Genomic DNA, 14,578 nt, shown 5'->3' with positions numbered 1-14,578 from the left:
GCCGCATTTCGATGGGGGCGAAAACACCCATGTACTTAGATTTGGTGCATGTTAAAGAACCCCAGGTAGTCAAAATTTCCGGAGTCCTTCACTACGGCGTGCCTCATAATCAGAAAGTGGTTTTGCCACGTAAAACCCCATAATTTAATTTTAACATGTAGGAGTGCAACCAATCTGACAACAGAACAATGGGCATGGAAATTGCCTCGTCATGACTACTTGGGTACCGCTGGGGCTGAAAGCCGCGCAGACGCTGATTAGCGTGAAATTTTGCGATCGCCGGAAATAAGGACTCAAGTTAATGGAGAATTGGTCGCTCCTATAGAGGATTCGGTGGAGCAACCTTTGTGTCGCAGCACTAGGATATGCCGACCTGTCGAAAGATTTGGGTTTTCTTTGCCTGAACAATAAGTGTTTAGTTCGAGTTATCTTGGTTGTTACAAATTACTATGCTGTATTTTCAAGCGCGAGGCGATGTTGTATCCTTTATTGTTTCATTTTAGTTTCTTTCAGTGTACATATCGTCATCATCGTTCAGTATGTTTTGCTATATGGCTTAGTGTGACGAATAAAAAAATGTACATACTGCGCTTGCGTGGTCCAGTGTCATGCGTCTGGTCTGAGCCACACACCGCACACCTGTTGTTGTTCATCATCATCATCATCATCACCATCATCATCATCAGCCTGGTTACGCCCACTGCTGGTCAAAGGCCTCTCCCATACTTCTCCAACTATCCCGGTCATGTACTAATTGTGGCCATGTTGTCCCTGCAAATTTCTTAATCTCATCCGCCCACCTAAATTTCTGCCGCCCCTTGCTAGCTTTCCTTCCCTTGGAATCCAGTCCGTAACCCTTAATGACCATCGGTTATCTTCCCTCCTCGGTACATGTCCTGCCCATGCCCATTTGTTTTTCTTGATTTCATTAACATTAACAGATGTCATTAACTCGCATTTGTTCCCTCACCCAATCTGCTCTTTTCTCATCACTTAACGTTACACCCATCATTCTTCTTTCCATAGCTCGTTGCTCGTCCTCGATTTAAGTAGAACCCTTTTTGTAAGCCTCCAGGTTTCTGCCCCGTACGTGAGTACTGGTAAGACACAGCTGTTATATACTTGTCTCTTGAGAGATAATGGCAACCTGCTGTTCATGATCTGAGAATACCTGCCAAACGCACCCCAGCCCATTCTTATTCTTCTCATTATTTCCATGCTGAGCTTTCGTGTTAACGCGATATTTTTTACAGAAGGATGTTAACTGAATCAATATTATTTTTTCAAGTCGTTTAGAAAAGTGCGGCAAAATTGATATGGGCCGAAAACTGAATATTGAGCCTGTCTGCCTTCTTATATATTGGAATGACTTTAGCAACCTTTATTTTTGACGGAAAGATGCCTTCAGCAATAGAGATACTATATATATGGAATACAATGGGGGCTATATCGTGTATGACATATTTTATGGGTTCTATATGCAGGTCGTCTCAATCACAGCTTTTACAGTTTTTCATTGCCATAAATACAAAGCAGACCTCGTCAACATTAGTTGGATGGAAAACGATTGTGTTTGAGTTTCCAGGTAGGGAGAGAGTGGTTTTCGATCGCGTATGCGCTTGTGTTTCTCTGTTCAGGAAGTATTCGTTAAACGCATTCACCATGTCTGTTTCGGGCAGTAAACGACCTTCTAGGCTAATTTTTTCAATAGGTTCTGTGCGTTGTGTCCGTTCCATTATATTATCATGGTTCCTCCACAGTTTTTCTTGATTTCCATCACACAATAAAAAGACTGTAAATAGTTATTTCTGGTTTTCCTTATTTGCTTGTTTAGACTGTTCCTGTAAACATTAAATTCTTTAAGAGCAGCAATTTCACGAGTTTTAATGAACCTGACGCACACCTTTTCGCATTTTTTTTATTTTCTTTAATAGCTCTCCTGTTATCCATGGTTTTCGGCACGACTTAGGTTTATCTTCTTTCAGGGTGAAGTGTTTCTTATACACAACTAAGAATTATTCAATGAAGATATTGTAGGCTCTTTTCGCATTATTTTCCTCAAGTACGTCCTCCCAACTTACTCGTTGTAATTCTGTTTGAAACGACGCCATTGTACGCTCATTGATGTTCTGAAATAACCTTGTTATATTTTTGTTAACTTTTTTTTCATTGGCGCTCGATAAAAATGCACATTGGATTATGATCGCCAATTGGGCAGCTTAAAACAGCGCTTTTTTACGTATGAAGGCTCATAATTTGTAATAAATAGATCTAACGTAGTCTCAGATGACATTGTCATTCTAGTACTCGATTCTATAACATTTATGCAACCGTTAGACAAGATTATATTTAATATGTCATGCTGTTTAGCACCACATGCACTCATGTCAATGTTCTAATCGCCATCAAGGATCACTTTTTGCCTGCTTTCGCATGCACACGCCAACAGATGATCTACAAAAGTGAGGAACTCCTGCACAATACCATCTGGTGGACAATAGCGCGCAGCAAATATAACACCATCAGCCTGAATGCACAGTGACGCGACGTTATGCGTTATTTTTGTAAAGTCTTCCAATATGTCACAGGGTATGGAATTTTTCACCAGCAGAGAGACACCACCGCCACGTCGAGTTGTTCTGTTCGAGAAAATTGTTTTCTTTTGCGGTAGTCGAAGAATATTAACATCATTCGAGTACCAGGTTCCACATAACATAATGACATCACAGAGTTCATTTATGTCATTGAAAAAGGTTTCTAGTTCACCAAGTTTGTTACATGCAGACTGTACATTCATATGTAAACAGCTCACGCCTTTAACTGCAACTGCTGCGAAAGAAGATAACCATTCTTGTTTATTGATAAGACCGAGCTGCTCCATCGTAATGAGATCATGAACACAACAAATGAAGACTCAGGTGCTGATGGCCCGGAGTTCATTCACGTCTTTCACTACCGTCGCTTGTTCACCACTCGATTTGCGCATCAGTACCTTGTCACTTGCATGACAAACAAACTTATAGTCTGCATTCTTCGCCCATTCTTTAGTGGCAGCAAGAAGCTTTCTGGTTCTTGAGGTTTGGTTTTCATTAATTGTTTCTTTGTTTCTTGTTTCTTTGTTCTTTCAAACCCTTCCGCTTGGCAATCCAAGCGTCCTGCTGGCGCACGAAGCGCAAGATGATCCCGCGCGCTTTCCCTGTTAGCCGGCAATCTGTGAACAGCGACTATACAGTGGGCTGTGATGGGTTGCATTTCCAGTTGTGCACCTAGGTTATTAACCTTTTCAAGTATATTCTCCCCCTCGGTTTCCGCAATCCTATGTATTTCAATGTTTAGTCTTCTACTGCGCCACTGAAGTGCTTCAAGGTCAGACTCAAGTCGACAGAGTTGTTCTGAAGCGCCACTACACTCAATGTTTTCTACCTTACGTTTCACTTCCTTGATTTCCTTCTCTTGGATATATTGATGATTTTGAATTTTGTTAAATTGATCAGATAGCATTTGCATCGACTTCTCGATTTCTGTCATTTTGTTGGGAATCACAAGGAGTGATGAGACTGGCTTGTTGGGCTAGTAGGTACAGGGTTATACTAAGAGAATGCCAGCAAACTTGAAAGTAGAAAAAATCAAGAGGCAGACATAGACGAAGAGGCAGGAAGGTGGCTGGACTAACAACTGAACTTCATTCACGAAAACGACGTCCCCCAAGTCCGTACTGAACATGCGCAGGCACATCAAAGCAAAAACACGGTCAACACCTTAGGGCAACACCTTATCTATACACGTCTACGCTTATCAAGAAACAAAAGTTCTTTCTTGGTTAGGAACACAGATGGCGCGCTTACACACTTCTCAGGGCCAAGCTTACAGATGCGATAGGCTTCAATCGGCTCTCTTTCCTGCTGAGTCTTAGCCTTCGCCAAGATTGAAACGTCACTGAAGATAGGGTTACATCCGCACTCCTTGCAATGCAGCGGAAGATTACATCCTGTGCCTTTGGATATTAGATTTGCATGCTCACGCATGCAATCATTCACACAGCGACTGGTTTGTCCTATGTAATCTCTACCACATTTGAAAGGAATACTGTACACTACGCATGTGTCGCACGTGCGGTGCTTCAGGACATGCTTGGTATTGCTCGTACTCTTTCGCGAACTGTGATTCGAGACCCTCATGCAAAGTTTTGCAAGCATAGATTGAAAAAGGTTGCGGCAAGAAACGACGTCAGTTTGGTTTGTTCTGCGCCGTGTAAGCTTGCAAAACATTGCATGAGGGTCTCGAATCACAGTTCGCGAAAGAGTACGAGCAATACCAAGCATGTCCTGAAGCACCGCATGTGCGACACATGCGTAGTGTACAGTATTCCTTTGAAATGTGGTAGAGATTACATAGGACGAACCGGTCGCTGTATGAATGATCGCATGCGTGAGCATGCAAATCTAATACCCAAAGGCACAGGATGTAATCTTCCGCTGCATTGCAAGGAGTGCGGATGTAACCATATCTTCACTGATGTTTCAATCATGGCGAAGGCTAATGCTATCTTCGGCTGGTCGTTTCTGAGCGCTCTGGAGCGCTCTCGCGAGCGGCGTTGTCTTCGGCTGGTTGAAGAAGGTGCGCGCCCTGCGTTCGGCTGGTTCTTCTCGATTGTTCTCCTCCATCGTGGAGCGCTCTGAGGCGCTTCGAGCCCTGTCGTCGGAGCAGTCATCGACATTAAAACGTCATCGCAGCGCCGCGTCGCTGCTGTTGGCGACGGCCCACCGTAACCTTGGCAACCTAGGCCACTGCATGCTGGCGTCTCGACGAACGCTCGTCCCGCCGGCACGTCCGCCGGATTTTCCGGCAGCGCCGGGAGCTTTGGATAGGCGAATCATCGGACGTTGGCAGTAGTCACGTGGTTTAGCATCGGCAATTTCCTCCTCCGAGAGCGAGTCGCACGTTCGGCTTGCGCGCTTGTCCTCTACCTTTGAGCTCGGGAAACGCCCGATCTACCCGACTCTGCTTCGGGGCGTACAGGTGACCAGTCGAAGATACCATAAGACAGCAGGAAAGAGAGCTGATTGAAGCCTATCGCATCTATAAACTTGGCCCTGAGAAATGTGTAAGCGCGCCACCTGTGTTCCTAACCATGAAAGAGCTTTTATTTCTTGATAAGCGTAGACGTCTATAGATAAGGTGTTGACCATGTTTTTGTTTTGTTTTGCCTGCGCATGTTCAGTACGGACTTGGGGGACGTCGTTTTCATGAATGAAGTTCAGTTGTTAGTCCAGCCACCTTCCTGTCTCTTTGTCTGTCTGCCTCTTGATTTTTTCTACTGACAAGTTTGCTGGAGTTCTCTTAGTATAACCACAAGGAGTGAACGCAGCTTACAGTCCATTTCTGCAGGGTTTGTATGAATCTCCAAGTTTGTCCACGGCGCCGACGTGCTGGTGCCACTTTTACCTCCGCCAGCCCTCCACAGCTCATATTTCCAACTCCTCCTGTACAGCTCCCGTTTACCCTTCAGCGTCTTTTCGCTTACTCCTGAGCCTTCACTGCAATGAAAAGAAAACTCGCATTGACCACAAGTCAGAACAGAGTCAATATCATGCAGTACGTTGCGGCAATAATCACAGCGAGACATCGCCAATAAAAGGACACTTCGCGACAAACACACCGTTCAACTGTAGCACGGCAAACAGACAGTCACCAACCTGATAAAATGGAGGAGCAAGGTAAGACCGTTGCGTCCAGCGCGTTCCACCGCTGCCACCGAATGTAAGGACATACCCGTGCCGAACGAGATGCCGCGGCTTTTCCCCGTTGTGGCAGCACACTCGCTCACAGATAACCGGTGGCGCGCGATTCAAAAGCTCTGGTCTGCAGTGAATTGGTCGATTCCGGCCTGAGAAAATAGAGGAGCAAGGTAAGACCGTTGCGTACAGCGCGTTCCGCCGCTGCCACCGAATCATTATCTCTCTTCCATTATCGTCGTGGGTGCCACTGGTACTGCATAAATCTCTACAGAACTCCTCAGCCACTTGAACTATCTCATCCATATTAGTAATGATATTGCCGGCTTTGTCTCTTAACGCATACATCTGATTCTTGCCAAGTCCTAGTTTCTTCTTCACTGCTTTTAGGCTTCCTCCGCTCCTGAAAGCATAATAAAAATGATGTTTGGGGTTTTACGTGCCAAAACCACTTTCTGATTATGAGGCACGCCGTAGTGGAGGACTCCGGAAATTTTGACCAGCTGGGGTTCTTTAACGTGCACCTAAATCTAAGCACACGGGTGTTTTCGCATTTTGCCCCCATCGAAATGCGGCCGCCGTGGCCGGGATTCGATCCCGCGACCTCGTGCTCAGCAGCCCAACACCATAGCCACTGAGCAATTACGGCGGGTAACTCCTGAAAGCATGTTCAGTTCTATCCATATTGACACGTGTACTTATCTTTATCGGGCGACCACGTTTCGCCGCCTAAAGCCTGTTTCACATGATGCGATTTTCGTCGCATCGGAAGTGCGATTTCCGTCGTTTGCGATGAAAATCGCAGTCGCAGTGCCGACCCCCCGATTTTCGGCTGCGACCAACCGGTTGGTCGCACAGTCACACCGTCGCACCGATCGCTGCGATTTTCCGTCGAAATTGCGCGGAGAGCTGTCATCCGAGCTATTTCGCCGGTTTGTTTTGGAAAATGGCGTCTCGCCCGACAAGTGCAATGCGCGGAGACGTGGATCATCCAATTCGGTACGTACGCGAAGGGAGAATAAAAAACTTGTACCGCAGATTGCATTCTCCGATTGCTATGCGTTTGTTGACACGCTACACAGCAAATGAGGTGCATTTTCACGTTTGCTTCGTACGCCTTTGCGAGTTGTCAGTGCTAGGAAGTGTTCGATCCATAGCAGACGACGAGGTCGTCACAACTTTCTTTTGTTGAGTAGCATGCTAAAATCGCGCTTACGGAGCAGCTTGAATTATTTCAACCTCGGCAAGGGCAAATGACAAGACAGCAAAGTACCCGAAGTTTCAACGTTGCGCTGAACGCGGTACCGTTCAGTTGCATTTTCTTGTCGGTTTTCAAGCACGAATTTCCCGATGCATCTTGAAAGCTTATTTTGCATCTTATTAAATTTGACAGAGCAAAAGTGTAGGCTATCGTAATGAATTTGCTAAGATAGCATTAAATCCGTGGCTTGAATAAAATATTACATGCACGTTAAGTTGCACCTCTTCTCTGGAGAATTTTTTTTTCTTGCACAAAAACCAATAAACATTGACTATGTTGCGGACTATGTATCCCTACTGCATCTGTATGAACACTTGCTCTGCAAGGTAATTAACTGTACAGCTAGTATATTAAGTAAATTGCTTGCTATAGTGGCACAGTGACAACGTACCCTCCTGCACAATTATGTAGAACTTGTGCAACAATGCGAAAAGCAGGCACACGGCCTGTTCTTGTGGGGATAAAAAAGTATAAAACGACACGCTGAACAAAAGAAAATCAAAACTGTGCAGTGAAGTCAGCCAGTACAAGCAGTTCTTGCACGTTCACAGCTGATCAAGTGTGCAGAAACATTCATGCCTTACATGTTTCTAGTAAGTTTCTAATAAGTTTGTGATCACATATATTAGTGTGTAAAACCATATAACGATATCCGCTGAGATTACTATCTTTATAAGTAATGAAATACCATGCTACTTGCAAGAACATATATCACCTGAGGATTTTAGAACAAATTTCTGCATTTCAACTATACGCAATATGTGGTTTATTCAATAAAAGACCACAAACTGGGCTTTTTTGCAATGACAAACTTATTCCAAACTTTACTTACATACAGGCAAGAAAAAAAATTATAGACAGAAATATTGTTCTTCAATTTGTTCACCTGCCACTGTGGCTATAGCATTCTGCTGCTACCACAAGGCATGGGATTTATATGCCAGCCATGGAAGTCGCATTTCGATGGGAGTCGTAGGTGAGAAAAAAAGCTCGTGCACTTTGATTTAGTTCATCACCTTTTATTGAACCCTTAAACTTCCACATACTATTGCATAGGGGGGCATGCTTATGCAAAATCTAACACCAATAGAAAGCAAAGGGCAGAATTGTAAAACAACCATCTTTCATGATAATTCGAGTGTGTAAATATTCATTGCATCAATATGTATTGTTCAACAGCACCGCACAAATAAGCATGATCAGGTATAGCAAGTACTGTGTCAGGATGCTGGTTCTACAGATGTATAAATGTCAAGGCATGAATGCTCATACTACGTCGCACACATAGCACAAAGAAAACCTTTTTCAAGAGTTGTCCCTTCTGGCAGTTATGAGTGGGCCATAAGCAGCAGAAACTTTATCGCAGGACATTGTGCAATACCGCTTATGAAAGAATGAGGAGAGTGAAGTGGCATTTAATAGCAGTACCTTATGCTGCTCTAATAAGAGGAACGATGAGCAAAAACATTTCTGGTACAGCACCTAAACAGTAACTTTCTGCAAGACAGAAAATTCCAGGTCATAGTTCGAGGTACATTTGGCCCACACATACCAACAACACGGGCATACTACAAGAAACACTACAGCCTATGGCGTATTACAGTCTATGTGAAAGCTATCTTATACAGAAATCAAGAGTGATGCAACAAGCCCTCGACAACACTGCAGACTTTCTTGGCCAGTCTGCCCTCTCGCTTTCTGATAAGTCAGCTCATATCGACGTCGGAAAAAAAGAAAGACTAGAATCAAGAACTACCACAGATTGCACATTGTGATCCACATAGCTGGACAAATATGCCCGCAAGTCAACGTCCACAAATCCTCAGCAAGTGTAAGCCCATGACGGCACAGCCAGCACGTGGGTGAAACAATTATGCAATGCCTGGACGCAACTTCCACACCCGGTGAAAAGAATAATCTCGAAATAATGGGGGTGGACGAGTGGATACTATAGAAAATCGCAGATGCTTTGCTTGTGTCCAAGGTATGGTACGGTATGAATTACCTGCAGCACACAAAAAGACAACTCATTGAATACAGGCATCGGGTAGTAATAACAGGTCTTTCCAACTGTACCATGCTTGAAGACCTCTATGAGAAAGAGCTAACGAACAAGCACCTAGACAGAGTAGAATTGCTGCCTGCAGCACAAATTCTTTGTCTCAAGAGCTCAGAACCTCGTACCAAGATACTATGCCAGCTAGCATATGAGATGCAAAGACGACTACCCCTCCCTTCAGAAACACAACCTCGGGAGTACCTGAACTTGAAACACAACAGACCCATACCGTGGAATATGGGGGTAAACAATTAGGCCAGGAGACTATATGCAACTGCCGAACACACAGAGGAGGTTGCTAATCATGAAGATGCTAGCAAACATAAGGCACATATAGTACACTGATCTGGCAATAGCAGTGTAACAGTAGTATGACACTACGTAAAACTAAACCCCATATAAGTGAGTACCATTCCAGGTCATCCTACACCTAGAAAAGCTGAACTGAAAGCAATCAAAGCAGCACTTGTAGTGCAGATTACACCCTGCACAACACCCTGCGTGGATTCACCAGAAACTGCCTGGGCCTGCACGTCACACAAGATTGTCAGGAAAATTAGGAGATTGACACGCGACTTGCAAGCAGATGGCCAGAAATTAAATTACAGGATACATAGCCATGCAAATATTCCAGGACACAAGCGGGCTTATAAGCCTGACATAATAACTGAAAACTAGATGAGTTTGTGTGTATTCATTATTAACTAAAGTGCAACAGATAGACAACAGACAAGAACGAAGCACTCTGTGTGTTCACTTCGTTCCTGTCCATTGCATTTCTGTTGCACTATAGTTAATGAATTCATAAGGCTGCGCAGGAGAAGAATGATAACTCTGCCCAAGGGCCCGATCTCGCATCCAAATCCACACGTGTGCACACACACGCACACAAATGTTGCAAGAGTGCATAGCATGAAGCAGTATCAACAGGATGACACTAGATATGGATGAGGACTAACTTTCAACTGAGATTCATTTGTAAAAATGTGGCGAGTTTTACAAATTACCAGAAAAAAAGGACGATGAGCAAAACGAGAACAAGGTGAAAGCAGGAGCCAACGTCTCGACTAGTGGACTTGTCTTCTTCAAGGTCCACGTTTGGAAACGTTGGCTCCTACTTTCACCTTGTTCTCATGTTGTTCATCGCCTTGAATTTCCATCTCCTGCCTTCCCCGAGTTTTCCCCAGGAAAAGAAAGACATCTTTGAAAGATAGATAAAAATTGGCGCTTGATGCAGCCAAACATAAATAAAAATGCTACAAAAAGAAAATAGAGAAAAATTCCAAGTGCAGGAAAAAATCATTACAATTGCCAATCCTGCATGCCAGCACCTTTCAAGAAACACTGTTGTTATTCCAATAGACAGATTGACAGCTTGATTATGCAAGCACATTCTTCCAGTTCCATGGCATTGGGAAAAAAATGAGTTTCCTGGAAGGTAGCCACATGCACACTTGGTGATCACAATGTTTTTTTTCCCCTGGACTTGTATATCTATATGTATTTTCTCCCTTTCCTGCTTTTATGTTTGGTTTCATCAAGCACTAGTCTTTATCAGGTTTTATTGTTGTACTACATTGTGGTAACCTTTATAGATCATTGCATTTTCACAATAAACATTTTAATTAGAAGTTAGCATAACCTGTTCTTACTGCTTCACACTGTACATTCTTGCTACATTGGCCAAATAAAAGATTTTATAAGGTATCATGAGGGCCATTAAAGTGGCTTGTTGCAGTCTAAAAAAAGAAAACGAATAGCCTGGCTGCAAATGGCACCAGAGAACACATAGGACAAACAAGAAAACCGAGATGATCTAGCAATCAAAAGTTTAATGTACACAATGAGTTAATGCTCGCTGACAAGCAATAGACTGAACATACACAAAAAGGAGAAGCGCAAATTCATGTGCGTTTCCTGACAGGAAATGCATCCATTTTTAACGGAGGCCGTGATGACAAGATTAACGCAGCATTTTTAGATCTACAGCTTCCGTAATTTCTCTCAGCAGCCGATCTGCACAGAATGCTAGCTTCTTCCTCTACAATGCACGCTCAGATGGGGATGATGATGATGATGATGAAAAACGTTTATATGCTCTATTTTGCAGTGATTTTTGCGGCATCAGATGGAGTCTTCCATCTTCTCTCCAGGGTCGGTTCCCCTAGTCCAGGGCTCCGCTGAGGGTAGCTGCCCTGCGTGCACGCCTTACTAGTCCTTGTTGGACTTTCAGGGTGTCGCTGGATAGCATCCTCTCCCACTGTTCCGCACTCGGGTTTTTTATTATGGCTAGCCCTTCTGTTTTCTGGCAAGCCCATGTGGTATGATATAGGGTTGGTTTGTCTCCACACCATGGGCACTTGCTCTCGTACTGCGTGGGGTAGATCTTGCTGAGCATGTTTAGGCACGGGAATGTTCCCGTTTGTAGCTGTCGCCATGCTACGGCGTCTTCTCTGTTTAGTTGTTTGTGAGGGGGTGGGTATTTTTGTCTGATGCCTCTGTAGTAATTGAGTATCTCGGAATAGCTTTGGGCTACCGGCTCGGGTTCCTCAGTGGGGTCGGGAATGTTGGATGCTCGGTTTGTTGCGTGCCCTCGAGCTATCCTATCGGCCTCCTGATTTCCCGTAATGTCGGTATGTCCCGGCACCCAAACTATCGTGTGTTTGGCCTGGTTGTTGACGGTTTTGCCACTTGAGCGGAGGATGCGGAGCGCGCTGTGGCTGATTCTGCCGTTTAGGTAGTTGCGGCATGCTGCTTGTGAATCTGTGAGTATGGTTAAGGACCTGTTGGATCGGTAGCCCTCCGCTGCCGCTAGAGCCACGGCTGCCTCTTCGGCCTCAACTACCGTACAGTTCCGAATTGATGCGCTGGTGATTTCTTTTAGGTCCGAGTTGATCACCGTTGCGACTTTGCTTTTCTTGTGGTTTTTGTCCTGAGTGTAGGTAGCGGCGTCTACGTACACTGTGTCATGTCTAGTTGCCAGTGTTCTTTGTACATACTCTGCCCTTGCTTGTCTTCGTGCCATGTGTAGGTTCGGGTCCATATTGCTGGGTATCGGTGCTACTTTGATGGTCTTTCTGTATTCGTCCGGTATCGTCTCCGTGCTTTGTGTCTCCTTTATGGTAGCTTCACCGCCGTATCTACTCAGGAGTCTTCTGCCCGTTGCCGATAGCCTTAGTCTTTGCATTTGCGCGATTATCTGCGCTTCTTGGAGCTCCTCGAGACTGTTGTGTAGCCCCAGGGCCAGGAGTTTGTCGGTCGATGTTGACTGCGGTAGGTGGAGCGCCGTCCTGAGGGCTTTCCTCAGGATTGCGTCCGCTTGTTGCATTTCGTGCTTCGTACAGTGGTAGTACGGGAGGCTATACGTCACTCTACTGACCACCAGGCTTCTGACCAGTTTGAGTGTGTCTGCTTCCTTCATGCCGTGTCTTTTTCGTGAGACCCGCGTTATCATGCGGGCCACTTGGTTGGCTGCAGTCTTAAGTAGTGTTAGGGTGTGGGTACATCGTTGGTTCGATTGTATCCACATTCCTAATATCCTGATGAGCGTCTTCTCCGGGATTGGCTGTCCCTCGAGGTGGATGTTCAACTTCATGTTTACTTCCTCTGGGACGGTGCGATTCTTCTTGCCTCGCCATACTCTTAGGAGCTCGGACTTCTCCGTTGAGCAGGCTAGGCCTCTTGCCTTGACATATTTCTCTACGCATGTCGCAGCTTCTTGTAATCTTTCTTCCTTTTCCCTGAGTGAGCCTTTGGTGACCCATACAGTGATATCGTCGGCGTATATGGCGTGGCGTACGCCGTCGATTTGGTCTAGTTGTTGAGCCAGTCCAATCATAGCAACATTGAACAGGATGGGTGAGATGACCGATCCCTGCGGTGTGCCTTTGTTTGGGGTGTTGAACTTTTCGGATCTCAGCTCACCCAGGCCGATTGTTGCTGTTCTGTTGGACAAAAATGCCTTGACGTAGCTGTGTATTTTCATGCCGCAATTTAGGTTGTCTAGTCCTGTCAGGATGGCTTCGTGGCTTACGTTGTCAAAGGCGCCTTTGACGTCCAGTGCCATGATGATGTGCTCTCCGTTGAGCGGGACATTGCTCAGTACCTCTTCTCTGATTTGCAGCAGTACATCTTGGGTCGAGAGCCTGGCTCTGAAACCAAACATGCTGTGGGGGTACAGCTCGTTTTCTTCCATATGATTTTGTAGCCTCCTCGTAACCACTCTCTCATAGATCTTGCCTAGACATGATGTAAGAGAGATTGGTCTGAGGTTTTCCACTTGAAGTTTCTTGCCTGGTTTCGGGATCATGATGACTTCCGCGTGTTTCCATTCTTCTGGTACTGTTCCCGCTTGCCAGTGTCCATTGAGATATTCGGTTAGCTTTTCGACTAGCTCGTCTCCGAGGTTGCGGATGAGCGCGTTTTTGATCTTGTCCGCACCTGCGGCTGTGTTCTTTGTTGCGCTTCTTATCGCCGCGTACACCTCTTCCCGGGTGATGGGTCTATCCAGCCTTCCATTTTCTTCTCCTTTGTAGCGCTCTGTGTAGGCTGCTGGGTCACCGTCGCCGTAGCACTTTTTGCGTACTTTGTCCAAAAGTTCCGAATCTGTTCCCTCGTACTGGTGCACCAGTCGGTATATGACTTTGTTGTTTTCGGTCTTTGATTTTGCCGGATCTAGGAGTGCCTTCAGTACACGCCATGTTTTTGCAGTGCTCAAGGTTCCGTTTAGAGAGTCACTAAATTGTTGCCAATTTTGCTTCGCTAGCTGCGCTGCGTATTCTTCTGCTTTTTTCGTGATTTCCGCGATCTTTAGCTTGAGCTTTCTGTTGTATTTCTGCCTTTTCCACCTTTTTGTGAGCCCCCTTCTGGCTTCCCATAGTCCGAGAAGTCTAGAGTCCACGTCCGGCGTCTGCGGCGTACGCTCAATTTCTTTGGTGAATTTGCGTTGTGTTTCTTTGAGCATGTTCCCCCAGTCTGTTATAGATTCGATGCTTTTTATTGTATCGCCACATGCTTCTCTGAACGCTTTCCAGTCCGTTATGTTTGCTTTCCCTATTTGTCGTCTAATTTTGTCTGCTATTGCGATTTGCGTCTTGAGGATATAGTGGTCGCTACCTAGGTTTTCCATTAGGTTGTCCCACTCCGCTTGCCTAGTTCTTTTGACGAACGTGAGATCGGGGCACGTGTCCTTGTTCACGCTGTTCCCGATCCTCGTAGGGGTATCGACTTCCGTGATGAGTTCACACTCGATATTGTCAGCTGCTTCGGTTACCGCTCTTCCCTTTTGATCCGTTCTCGTGTATCCCCAGCTCTCCTCTCTGGCGTTGAAATCTCCCAGTATGACTAGTGCATTTCCTTTAGCCAGCTTGTCTGCTCCTTTGAACAGCGCGTCGAATTTCGCCCTGCTTTGTCTCGGGGGGCTGTATATATTTACGATGAATATGCTTCCTCCCTTCCTTTTCTTTTTTGGTATGATCTGGACTATTACGTGCTCTACGTCTGTGTCGGCTATCCTGCCATGGC

Source organism: Dermacentor albipictus, chromosome 9, assembly GCF_038994185.2.
Source record: "Dermacentor albipictus isolate Rhodes 1998 colony chromosome 9, USDA_Dalb.pri_finalv2, whole genome shotgun sequence".
In the NCBI taxonomy this organism is placed as follows: domain Eukaryota; kingdom Metazoa; phylum Arthropoda; class Arachnida; order Ixodida; family Ixodidae; genus Dermacentor; species Dermacentor albipictus.
Note: the sequence above shows the minus strand (reverse complement) of the source record.